Genomic DNA, 11,639 nt, shown 5'->3' with positions numbered 1-11,639 from the left:
AGTGAAGTATAGACTGAAGTCGGGAGAGACAGGAGGATGGGAGATCAGAAAGGAGGCTGATGCGGTAATCCGGTCGGGATAGGATGTGAGATTGTACCAACAACGTAGTGGTTTGGATGGAGAGGAAAGGGCAGATCATGGCGATGTTGTGCAGGTGAGACTGGCAGGTTTTGGTGATGGATTGGATTTGTGGAGTGAATGAGAGCAGAGTCATGGATGACACCAAGGTTGTGGGCTTGTGAGACGGGAAGGATGGTAGTGCTGTCCACAGTGATGGGAAAGTCAAGGAGAGGAGAGGGTTTGAGAGGGAAGATAAGGAGGTCAGTCTTGGACATGTTGAATTTTAGGTGGTGGGAGGACATGCAGGTGGAGATGTCCTGAAAGCAGGAGGAGATATGAGCCTGGAGTGAGGGGGAGAGAGAACAGGGAAGGAGATGTAGATTTGGGTGTCATCTGCATAGAGATGATAGATGAAGCTGTGGGAGCGAATGAGTTCACCGAGTGAGTATAGATTGAGGGAGTGCATCTCACCCCCAAGATCCTGCCCCCAGATCTCAGCCTCATCCCCTCCCAGAAGCCCCGACCCCAAACTTCACTTTCCATCCCCGCCCCCCACCAGACTTCAGCTCTCAAGTCCCACTCCCAAACTCACCCTCCAGCCCCGCCCCCCAAAACCTAACCCTCCAGCCCTAACCCCCCCGGAACCCACCCACCCTTCAGCCTCGCCCCTCAGACCACAGCCTCCGGCCCCTCCCCCCACGACGCCGCCCCCCACCCAGCTTTGTGGGCTGTCTTGGGGTGCCCTGGAAGCCGTCAGAGGATTTCACCTTGAGTTACTTTCCAAGTCTTTTCCCAAATGCCTGCAAATCTTTTTTTGCTCATTATGGTATTTGTTAAGCACTTGCTATGTGCTCAGGCACTGTACCCAGGCACTGGGGTAGATACAAGCTAAGCAGGTTAAACACAGTGCACATACCACGTAAACTCGTTGTGGGCAGGGAATGTGTCTGTTTATTGCTGTATTGTACTCTGGCAAGTGCTTGCTTAATAAAGTGCTCAGCACACAGTAAATGCTCAATAAATACTATTGAATGAATAAATGAATGAATGGGGCTCCCAGTCTTAATCCCCATTTTACAGATGAGGGAACTGCGGCATTGAGGAGTGAAGTGACCTACCCAAAATCATACAGCAGAAAAGTGGCAGAGCCAGTATAGAACCCAGGTCCTTCTGACTCCCAAGCCTCTGCTCTGTCCACTAGGCCACACTGCTACTGCAAAGCCTTTTTAAGCTTTATTCTTCAAATGTCGAGTTGATAGTGGAGAACAGGTCCCAAGGTTTGGGGGTAGGGGTCTTTAGCCACATTAAGGAGCCGTGAGGGGTTGTGTCGGTGGGCCCCTTGGGGCCCCACCCTTGCCTTTCGGCCAGAGGCTTTGGAGAAGCAGGGAGAGGGCCGACCCTGGCCCAGTGCTTTGGCTGGTCCTGTAACATGGGTTTTGTGACTTGCGAGAAAGCTAGTGAAGGCAGGTGGGGAGTGTGGTGATCTGAGCAGAATCTGAACTGGTGTTAGCTCGGTGGCAGAGGAGACCCCAGGCTCCAGGCCCTTCCCCGAGTGAGACCTCAGTGAAGCGGGGTTAGGTTGAGAAGCAATGTTAGCTGGGGACTCTGTCTCCCTAGAGGATGCTAGTGGCTTGCTACTATTTTTACTATTTCCAATAGTTGCTAAGCACATGCTCTGGGCCAAGTGCCTTTCTGAGGTTGGGGGAAGGTCCGAGGATTGGCATTCAGACAGAACCCTGGTCTGCAGGGAGCTCAGTTCGCTTACGGTTTAGTGGCACCTCTGGCCTTCTGTTCTCTATCTACACTCACTCCCTTAGTTAAATCATTCATTCCCACGGCTTCAACTATCATCTCTATGCTGATGACACCCAAAGCTACATCTCTGCCTCTGCTCTCTCTCCCTCCCTTCAGGCTCGTGTCTCCTCCTGCCTTCAAGACATCTCCATCTGGATGTCTGTCCATCATCTAAAACTCAATATGTCCAAGACTGAACTCCTTATCTTCCCTCCCAAACCCTGCCCTCTCCCTGACTTTCCCATCACTGTTGACGGCACTACCATCCTTCCCGTCTCACAAGCCCGCAAACTTGGTGTCATCCTCGACTCCGCTATCTCGTTCACCCATCACATCCAATCTGTCACCAAAACCTGCCAGTCTCACCTCCGCAACATCGCCAAGATCCGCCCTTTCCTCTCCATTCAAACCGCTATCCTGCTGGTTCAATCTCTCATCCTATCCCAACTGGATTACTGCATCAGCCTCCTCTCTGATCTTCCATTCTCCTGTCTCTCCCCATTTCAATCTAAACTTCACGCTGCTGCCCGGATCATCTTTGTGCAGAAACGCTCTGAGCATGTTACTCCCCTCCTTAAAAATCTCCAGTGGCTACCAGTCAACCTACGCATCAGGCAAAAACTCCTCACTCTTGGCTTCAAGGCTGTCCACCACCTTGCCCCGTCCTACCTCATCTCCCTTCTTTCCTTCTACAACCCAGCCCGCACCCTCCGTTCCTCTGCTGCCAACCTCCTCACTGAGCCTCGTTCTTGCCCATCCTGCCGTCAACCCCCAGCCTACGTCCTCCCCCTGGCCTGGAATGCCCTCCCTCCGCCCATCCTCCAAGCTAGCTCTCTTCCTCCCTTCAAAGCCCTACTGAGAACTCACCTCCTCCAGGAGGCCTTCCCAGACTGAGCCCCCTCTTTCCTCCCCCGCTCCTGCCCCTCCCCATCCCCCCACCTTACCTCCTTCCCCTCCCCACAGCACTTGTATATATGTTTGTACATATTTATTACTCTGTTTTACTTGTACATACTTACTATTCTATTTATTTTATTTTGTTAATATGTTTTGTTTTGTTGTCTGTCTCCCCATTCTAGACTGTGAGCCCGCTGTTGGGTAGGGACTGTCTCTATATGTTGCCAACTTGTACTTCCCAAGTGCTTAGTACAGTGCTCTGCACACAGTAAGCATTCAATAAATACGATTGAATGAATGAATGAATGGCGGGGGTTGGGAGGGAGCAGCTGGAGACAGGCATAGGGGTAGGGGGTGGCAAGAAATAAATAAATGAAGCACCACAAATGAAGAACAGAAACAACAATAAAAGCTGCAGTAAGTCAGGGTTGAACAGACATTTCCGGACAATTGGCTACTCTGACAGTACCATCCCTCTTGCGGTCATCCCAGCTGTCCCATCTCCCGGTCATGTCACTCCCACAATTCCCGAGTCACAACACCTTCCCAACAGTCGTAGGTGTGCTGGGTTCCAGCGTCTGTCCATCAGCTCCAGCGCCTGTCTGTCCACTCCACTGTTGGTCTGTCAGCTCCAGCATCTGTCTATCTGCTATGGCACCTGTCCATTGGCTCCACTATCTGATCACCGGCTCCAGCATCTGTCTGGCTGCTTCAGTGCCTGTCCATCCACTCCATTGTCCGTCCGTCAGCTCCAGAGACTCTCTGCCCACTGCAGCACCTCTCTGTCTCCTCCAGCATCTGTCCATTGGCTCCAGCATCTGTCTGTCACCTCCAGTGTCTGTCTGTTTCAGAGTCTGTCCGTCCTCTTCATCATCTGTCCATCTGCTCCTGCCTTTGTCCATCCATCTGCTCTATGTCCCATTCATTCATTCATTCAATCATACTTCCTGAACACTTACTGTGTCCATAGCACTGTAATAAGCAACTCTCTACCCACTTCATCCCCCCGTCCATCCACTTCAGCATCTGTTGCTCGGTTCAGAGAGATGGGACTAAACTCGGGGAAGGAGGCACTTGCTCTGAAGGAAGACTGACCAGAGAGCTGGTCAACCTTCCAATTCTTGCTGCATTTGATCTGGTCCTGACACCAGATGATGGGCCATTTTGAATTTCCCCTCAACCGGTCAATCAATCAGTGGTACTCTGTGCAATCAGTGGTATTTATTGGGCCTGTATTTTATGCAGAACACTGTCCTGAGCACTTGGGAGAGTACAGTAGAGTAAGCAGACATGATTCTTGCACTCTGGGAGCTTACAATCAATCCATCAACAGTATCTATTGAGCACATTCTGTGTGCAGCTTTGGCAAGTACAGTAGAGTTCACAGTCTGCAAGGGGAGGCAAAGGCCAAAATAAATAGCAGGTAGGGAGAAGAAGAGAATGGAGAGGTAGGTCTGTAGATGAGTAAGTGCTTAAGTAGTTGAGAGTGTTAGTTGATACTTACAGTGGTGCAAAAAGAGTCAGGGTAAGAATGCAAAAACAACATATCCAAGTTCCCAAAAAGGTGAGAGTGAAAAATAGTGTCCTTTCAGTTAAGTGTCCTGGTGTAAAACTCAGAATTTTTAGTTCTGTAATGCCATTATGGTTCAGCAGTGAGTCGGAGGATGAGTAGCAGGAAAGGAACATGAGCCACGGTGAGACCGGGGCGGAAATGGAGAGAAAAAGCCTTGAACTGCTAAGGCCAAAGGGTGTTAAAAAGTGCAGTAGTGGCATAGTGGCTGGGCCGGGAGGGAGTGTCCCTGAAAGGGGAGAAGAGAGCACAGGACCCATGGAAATCCCCCTAAAGTTCCCCTGATAAAGGGCAGATCAAGAATGGACCCCACATGGCCCTTTGACTCCTTGTTGACTCATCCAGGGAGGCTCAGGGGGCAGAGGTGGGAGCTGAGCTGGGGCTGGAGCTGGACTGGGGCAGGCTGCTCTGGGCTTGGGCTGGGTTGGACTGGGGCTGCACTGGGCTGGGGTTGTCTGGGCTGGGGCTAGGCTGGGCTGTGTTTGGCTGGGGCTGGGTTGGGGTGGGGCTGGGGTGGGGCTGATGCTGGGGGCTAGAAGGAGAGAGGAAGGGGAGAGAGGTCGGGGCTGGGGTGCCAATGATGGAGAGTTATTTGCAAGGGACATTCCCAGTTAGTTTCTCAGACTTCAGTCAACAGCCCCTTTGGTAATTAGCTTCTCTCTTGCTGCTTTTGGCTGTGGTCCTGCTGGTTTCTTAGAATCTGGGGGCCGTGCCTGAAGCCGAGAGTTTCCCAATGTGCTTTTCCAGTCAGAATCCCAGAGGAATTCCGGAGCCTCCCTGCTCAAGACCTACAATCTAGCTAGAAAATGTTTACTCAAGCCATACTTTATAAAGCTTGAAAACTACAGGTTAGTGTTTATTTTTGTTCATGGGTGGGGGTGGGGAGAGGACCCTTGCTCCCTTGAAGGGTTTCTTAGAATAGAATAGACCTCCAGCTTCTTCAGTTCAGGAGCGGGGAGGCAGGGGACTGGACTAAATCAATCAATGAATGAATCAATCAATGGTATTTCTTGAGCTCTGGCTATGTGCAGAGCACTATACTAAGGGCTTGGGAGAATACAGTGCAACAGAGTTGGTAGACACATTCCCTGCCCCCAAGGAGCTTCCACTCTAGAGGAGAGGTAAATGAACTCTTCAGCTCACCTCCATCCCTAGGGTTCTGTGACTGAGCAATTTTCTTGTTGACGAGTTAGTGATGCCTCCTGGCTCTTGGTCTTGCAGGATTAAAATGGTTTCTATGACTGCTTTTTCGCAAGCCTCATGGATCTAACCTCTGCCATCTGATTATCTTGTATCTATCCCAAGCATTTAGCACGACTCGTAGCACAGTACTTGACTTATAGTAGCACTTAGCAAAGACCAAAATTATTATCGTCACACAGCAGGCAAGTGGAAGAGACACGATTAGAACCCAGATTTTCTGACTCTCGGTCCTCTGCTCTTTCCACTAGGCCACGCTGCCTCTGCTTAAGGGTTCCCTTCTTCCCCTTTCCCTCTGCCTGGAATGCGCACATCTCCCCTCCCCCCACAACACACACACACTCACACACACACACATGCTTGCGCCCTGCTGTCCTTTAGCTTTAAACTTCAAAGACTTTGCCTACCATAAAAAGAAATATAAGTGGCCCTTGAAAGTATAATTTATAAGTCTTCCTGCAATGTGGATTTATTTCTTCTCCAGGGGTAATGGACTTCAGTTCCGTTAACCATCACACGCAATTAACCTTCTCCTTTGCCAGTGCTGTCTGTACGCAGAGGGCAGGGAGAGGAAATAAAACTGTGACATTTCATGGGCCTGGTTTGTGAATGATTTCAGTAATGCTGTAACGTGCTTTGGGAATTGTGCTTTTAAGCACCATTCCCAGTTCCTTTTAATCTCATATACATCATCAAAAATGATGAACATTTAAAAATTCACAAGGATGTCATGGCCTGGCCTCATCTTCCAGATTCCGGTGCCAGGTATCTGTACTGTGCACTGGGAAAGAGTACATAGATGGGAATTAGGTGCGGACTCAAAGGGTGTACAATCTCCTGAATAAATGAGAGCATCAGCCCCCAAACCAGGTGGGAGTCCTCCTGGTCTGGGTCTTTGCATAACTAGATATGTGTGCATGCTTATGCACACCTAATCATGCTTGTTCACACCCATGCAAATCCGCTCTCCCACACCCCTTGTGTGTGCGCACACACACACACACTCCCACATACCCTCTTGTGCTCACACACACACTGACACCCATAAACACCCACTCACACAGAGTAGCTGCCAGGGATTTTTTTTTCTTTCTTGCCCATAGTAAGCACTTAACAAATACTATTATTATTGTCATCATCATCATCATCATTACTATTGAGGGATAACTAGGTACAGTGGCTCTGAGAAATAGAAATGAAAATGGGAGCTTGGTGGGAAGCAGTTGAAACAGGAGAGAACTGGAACCCCCCCCACCCAGAGGCTCATTTCCTGTAGCCTCTACACCAGCCAGCTGGGCTGTAGAAATGCCTCAGAAAAATGTGGAAACCGCTGAATCTGAAGAGAACACTCAGGTCTCAGTGAGCTCATTGAGGGCACGGAATGTGTCTGCCAACCCTGTTATCTTGTACTCTCCCAAGCTCTTAGTACAGTGTACTGTACACCGGAAACGCTCAATAAATATGATTGATTGATTGACCCCGGCTTTCTCTAGACTGGGCCAACATGGCAAGCGGGCCCTAGCAGTGTCCCTGCTGTCAGGACCCCGCTGGCACCAGCACTCACCCAGGCTCAGAAGAGAGGCCGGACTTGGGCACGCACTTCTCTGGGAGGGGTAAGAGGACCTTTGGCCCACCTTCATCCTCCCCTGTGCCAGGACCAGAGTTCCCCACGTTAGCTCCTTGCCATCTCATGGTTTTGAGTCACCTCCCTCCCACGCATCCAGTCTTCAGCTGATCTGTCCCTGTGTTCCATGTGGGTGGGTGGGTGGCTGGCAAAGGAGTGTCCAGTTTTCTTAAGTGACATCAGTGTCCACCCTGTTTCTCGAGGGAGATACCTTAGTAGCCGTTTGTCTGGATCATAGACCGGCTTCCAACTGCTTTAAAATATATACAGATCTAATAAGTATAGTAGAATAGAATAATGTGGAATAAAAACATAAATGCACCATGTCCAGACCAGATGGGGACAGACTGGCTGAACACTCAGTCACCCCTACGGAGTAGCCAGAACCACTTGCCCCATCGACAGCACAGGCCAAAGCAGGAATGGGGCACAGGTAAAGGCAGCAGTGAGTGTGGCCTGGGTCTTCTGAGTCAGAAGACCTACGTTTTAATCCTCAGTTCCACTACTTTCAAAATGCAAAGACTGCCCATTAGACCTAAACGTCTACCTGCCCTGAAGTTCCCTCTTGCGGTACTGACCCAGAAACCTGCCATTTTCTTTATGCCTCACGCGTTCTCGGCATTCAGTCTAGGACGTAAGCTCTCCATCTGTAGCTTGCTCCCGTTAGCTAATTAAAACAAAGGATCTCTGGCCAAATCCCATTTCCAAATCAAAGCATTGCCGGAAATGTTCATAAATCTGAGGGAGAGAGTGCTTGGCCGGCGAGGGATGTGAGAAGCCAATCTGGAGCATGTTGGATGAAATCCCAAAATCGTGAATGGGTCAGCAGCAGGAGCAGCCAGGCAAACTGTGTCTGTCCGGCCCAGCCCTGAGCCCCTAGGGCCCGGTGGGTAGCCAGTCACGGGAGGCTTTGGGGAAGAGGCGGCGGTTGCTTTCTCTCCTCCACCCCCAAGGCCACAGAGGACATCCCGTCCCATTCCCTCTAATGCCTCAGGCCTGGGATCCCCTCGCCCTCCATAGCCAACAGGCGATCATGCTCCCCACCTTCAAAGCCTTATTAAAATCACATCTCCAAGAAGCCTTCCCCAACAAAGCCTTCATTTCCTCTACTCCCTCTCTCTTCTATGTGGCCTATGCAATTGGATCTGTACCAATCAGTCAGTCAGTGGGATTTATTGAAAACTTACTGTGTGCAGAGCATTGTACTAAGCACTTGGGAGAGTACCCCTTAAGCATTTTATATTCACCCTACCCTCAGCCTCACACCACTTTTGTCCATATCCCTAATTTATTTTAATTCTCCATGGCCTAATGGAGGAACCATAGGCCTGGGAGTCAGAAGGACCTGGGTTCTAATCCCCACTCCTCCACCTATCTGCTGTGACCTTAGGCAAGTCACTTAACTTCTCTGTGCCTTGGTTTCCTCAACTGTAAAATGTGGATACCCGTTCTCCCTCTTCATTGAACTGTGAGCCCCATGTGGGACGGAGGCTGTGTCTGACCTAATTAACTTGGATCTTCCCCAGTGCTGAGCACAGTGTTTGGCACATAGTAAGCACCTAAAAATATCATAAAAAAGAACTCTGTTGTATTGTACTCTCCCAAATCCTTAGTTCAGTGCCCTGCACACAGTGAGCACTCAATAAATACCATTGATTGATTGGTTGGGAAGGGAGCAGCTGGCGTTTCACTGGCCTATACCCCCTTGCCTGTCCTCCGAACTGCCCAGGTAGATGGCCAGCCGCGTAGGCCCAATCTGGGAACGAGAAGGAAGGTCCCCGGTGTGGGGGTTGGGGGGAAGGAGGTGCGGGGGAAGGGGAGAAAGACATCAAGAAGAGGAGGAGAGGTCGTTGTGGAAGGGGTAGGGGTCGGGGGTGGGGGTGGGGGGGTGGCAGCGTATGTGGTGCCCTGAGGCAGGAAGAGACTTACTGAGGACTCCCTGGAGGCCATAAGCTTGGACCTTTGGTCCTAACCTCCATAAAATTGGACCTGAAGTGTCCCGAGTCTCTCATTCAACCAATCAATTGCATTTATTGAGCGCTTACCATGTGCAGAGTACTGTACTAAGCACTTGGGAGAGTACATTGTAACAGAGTTGGTAGACACGTTCCCTGCCCACAGTGAGCTTACAGTTTAGAGATGAGCTTACTCTAGGACTTCTCCTCATTAAATCAAACATTAAGGCAAGTCTGCCTGGGAAAGTCACTGAGATTGATGCCACTCTCTCTTCTATCAAACCAAGGGCCAACACTCCCTGGGTTTCCCCATCTGTGAAATAGGGGATAAAACCTGCCTGCCTCAACCTATTCTCCGGAGTCTTGTGAGGGTAAAGGTCTGTGGTGATTTTTGGAAACTTCAGAGGCCTGGGACTTGCAGTCCCCTCCTTGGTGGAAAAACTAATTGTTTGGTGGGAGTGGACAGTTGCGGGGAACAGGTCCCAGGCCACAAGGATGGCAGCTCAGCCGATCAATCTGTGGTATTTATTGAGAGCCTACTAAGTGGGATGGAACAACAGCAGCAAGACACACATTCCCTGTCTTTGAGAAGCTCACCATCAAATGGGGAAGACAGACAGAAAGGTTGTACAGACAGTGAGAGCTTGAGGAAACAGCCCAAGCACAAGAAGAAATAGCTGAACAAATAATTGAGAGTAAAGATGAATATAGAAATGATATATAAGTAAAAAAATACATATTCATTCATTCATTCATTCAGTTGTATTTATTGAGCGCTTACTGTGTGCAGAGCACTGTACTAAGTGCTTGGGAAGTACAATTGGCAACATATAGATATGGTCCCTACACAACAGTGGGCTCACAGTCTAGAAGGGGGAGACAGAGAACAGAACAAAACATATTAACAAAATAAAATAAATAGAATATGTACAAGTAAAATAAATAGAGTAATAAATACGTACAAACATATATACATATATACAGGTGCTGTGGGGAAGGGAAGGAGGTAAGGCGGGGGGTATGGAGGGGGGGGAGGGGGGAGAGGAAGGATAATTAGTTATTATTATTATTAATATTGCATTATATTGCATACTATATTAATACATTATATAATTATAATTTTATATAATTATATTGTTAATATCATTGTTAATAATATTATATTATATACTATATTAATATATTATTATGATTTTATTGTATTATATAATTGTATTAGTATTGATGATAATGATTTTATGTTTAAATTGTTATAATTTTATTAAATTATATACTTATGTTATTAATATTATTACTAATAACATTGTATATTATGTTGATATATTATATATAATATATTATGATATTATTAATAACAATAATTAATCTTGTGTGGCACGCAGTAAGCGCTTAACAAATACCACATTTATTATTATCACTGTCAGAAATACATTCCCCCAGTTAACAACTTAAATATTCTCTTGTCCTTCTTTCCCAGCCACCAATCAATTGCATTTATTGATAGCATATATGCTCAAGGGCTGAGTTTAGGATGAAAATACCCATGTATGAAGGGTGGATGTCATTCTGATGCAAGTGAAATATTGAGAATGAATCAGGGAAGACTTTCTGGAAAAGGAGGAGGAGGAGGAGAGGATTTTCAGAGTGTTTGAACATATGGGGGGCTGTGGTCTGGTGGCTCTGGCTGGGGATGATGTTCCAGGCTGGAGGAACAGTGTGAGTGAGGCGGGCAGAAGCAGAAGAGTCTAGAGTGAGGGTTGGTAGAAGGTGAGCATGGGAAGAGTGAAGAGCGCAGTCTGGGGAGTGGTGGGAGAAGAGAGTGGATCTGAATGATGGAGTAAGCTGGTGAAGGGCCTTCAAGTTCAACTACAGCAATTAAACTACAGCAATTAGAGCCTTCTCCTGCCCTTCTGCTCCTGGTTCTAACCCACCCCTGAATCTGCAGGTCAACTAGAGCCACAAGAGCCATTCACTTCAGCTTCCTGAGCCACTGGTAGATGTCGGAGTAGGTGTTTCCCGGGAGGTGCTCTCCCCGAGAACCCCCGAACGACCTCTGGTCGGGGCGAGCACGTAAGCCCACCTCCTCCCTGAGTTGTTTAGTGTTTCTCGAACTTTGGTAAAAACAGAGCAGCGCTGCTTAATGCTAGTCTGTTTACTGCTAGCCTGTGAATCGCCAGCCTGCTTAGTGCTAATGTTTACTGGTCAGCCCTGCCAACAGGGACCAGGAATAGTAACGTTTGTATGTTGTATGTGTGTGTGGTGTGTGTGTGTGTGTGTGTGTGTGTGTGTGTGTGTGTGTGTGTGTGTGTGTGTGTTTGTCAGGAGATGGGTTAACAGTTTGTTCAAAGCATGAACGTTCCCAACGGGCTGTCTGTAGCAGCTGTGCCTACAACAATTTGAAGGCCGGTATTGTTTGCCCTGCTGCTGCAGGCCTTCTCCTCCTTCGCTCATTATCCTGCTGGGAGGCCACACAGTTCCGTCCCAGCTCTTCAATAATATTCCACTGCTGCATTTCTGACTCGCCCACGAACTCTCTCTG

The sequence above is a fragment of the Tachyglossus aculeatus genome, chromosome 17, assembly GCF_015852505.1.
Source record: "Tachyglossus aculeatus isolate mTacAcu1 chromosome 17, mTacAcu1.pri, whole genome shotgun sequence".
Classification (NCBI taxonomy): domain Eukaryota; kingdom Metazoa; phylum Chordata; class Mammalia; order Monotremata; family Tachyglossidae; genus Tachyglossus; species Tachyglossus aculeatus.
This window is presented reverse-complemented; position numbering follows the sequence as displayed.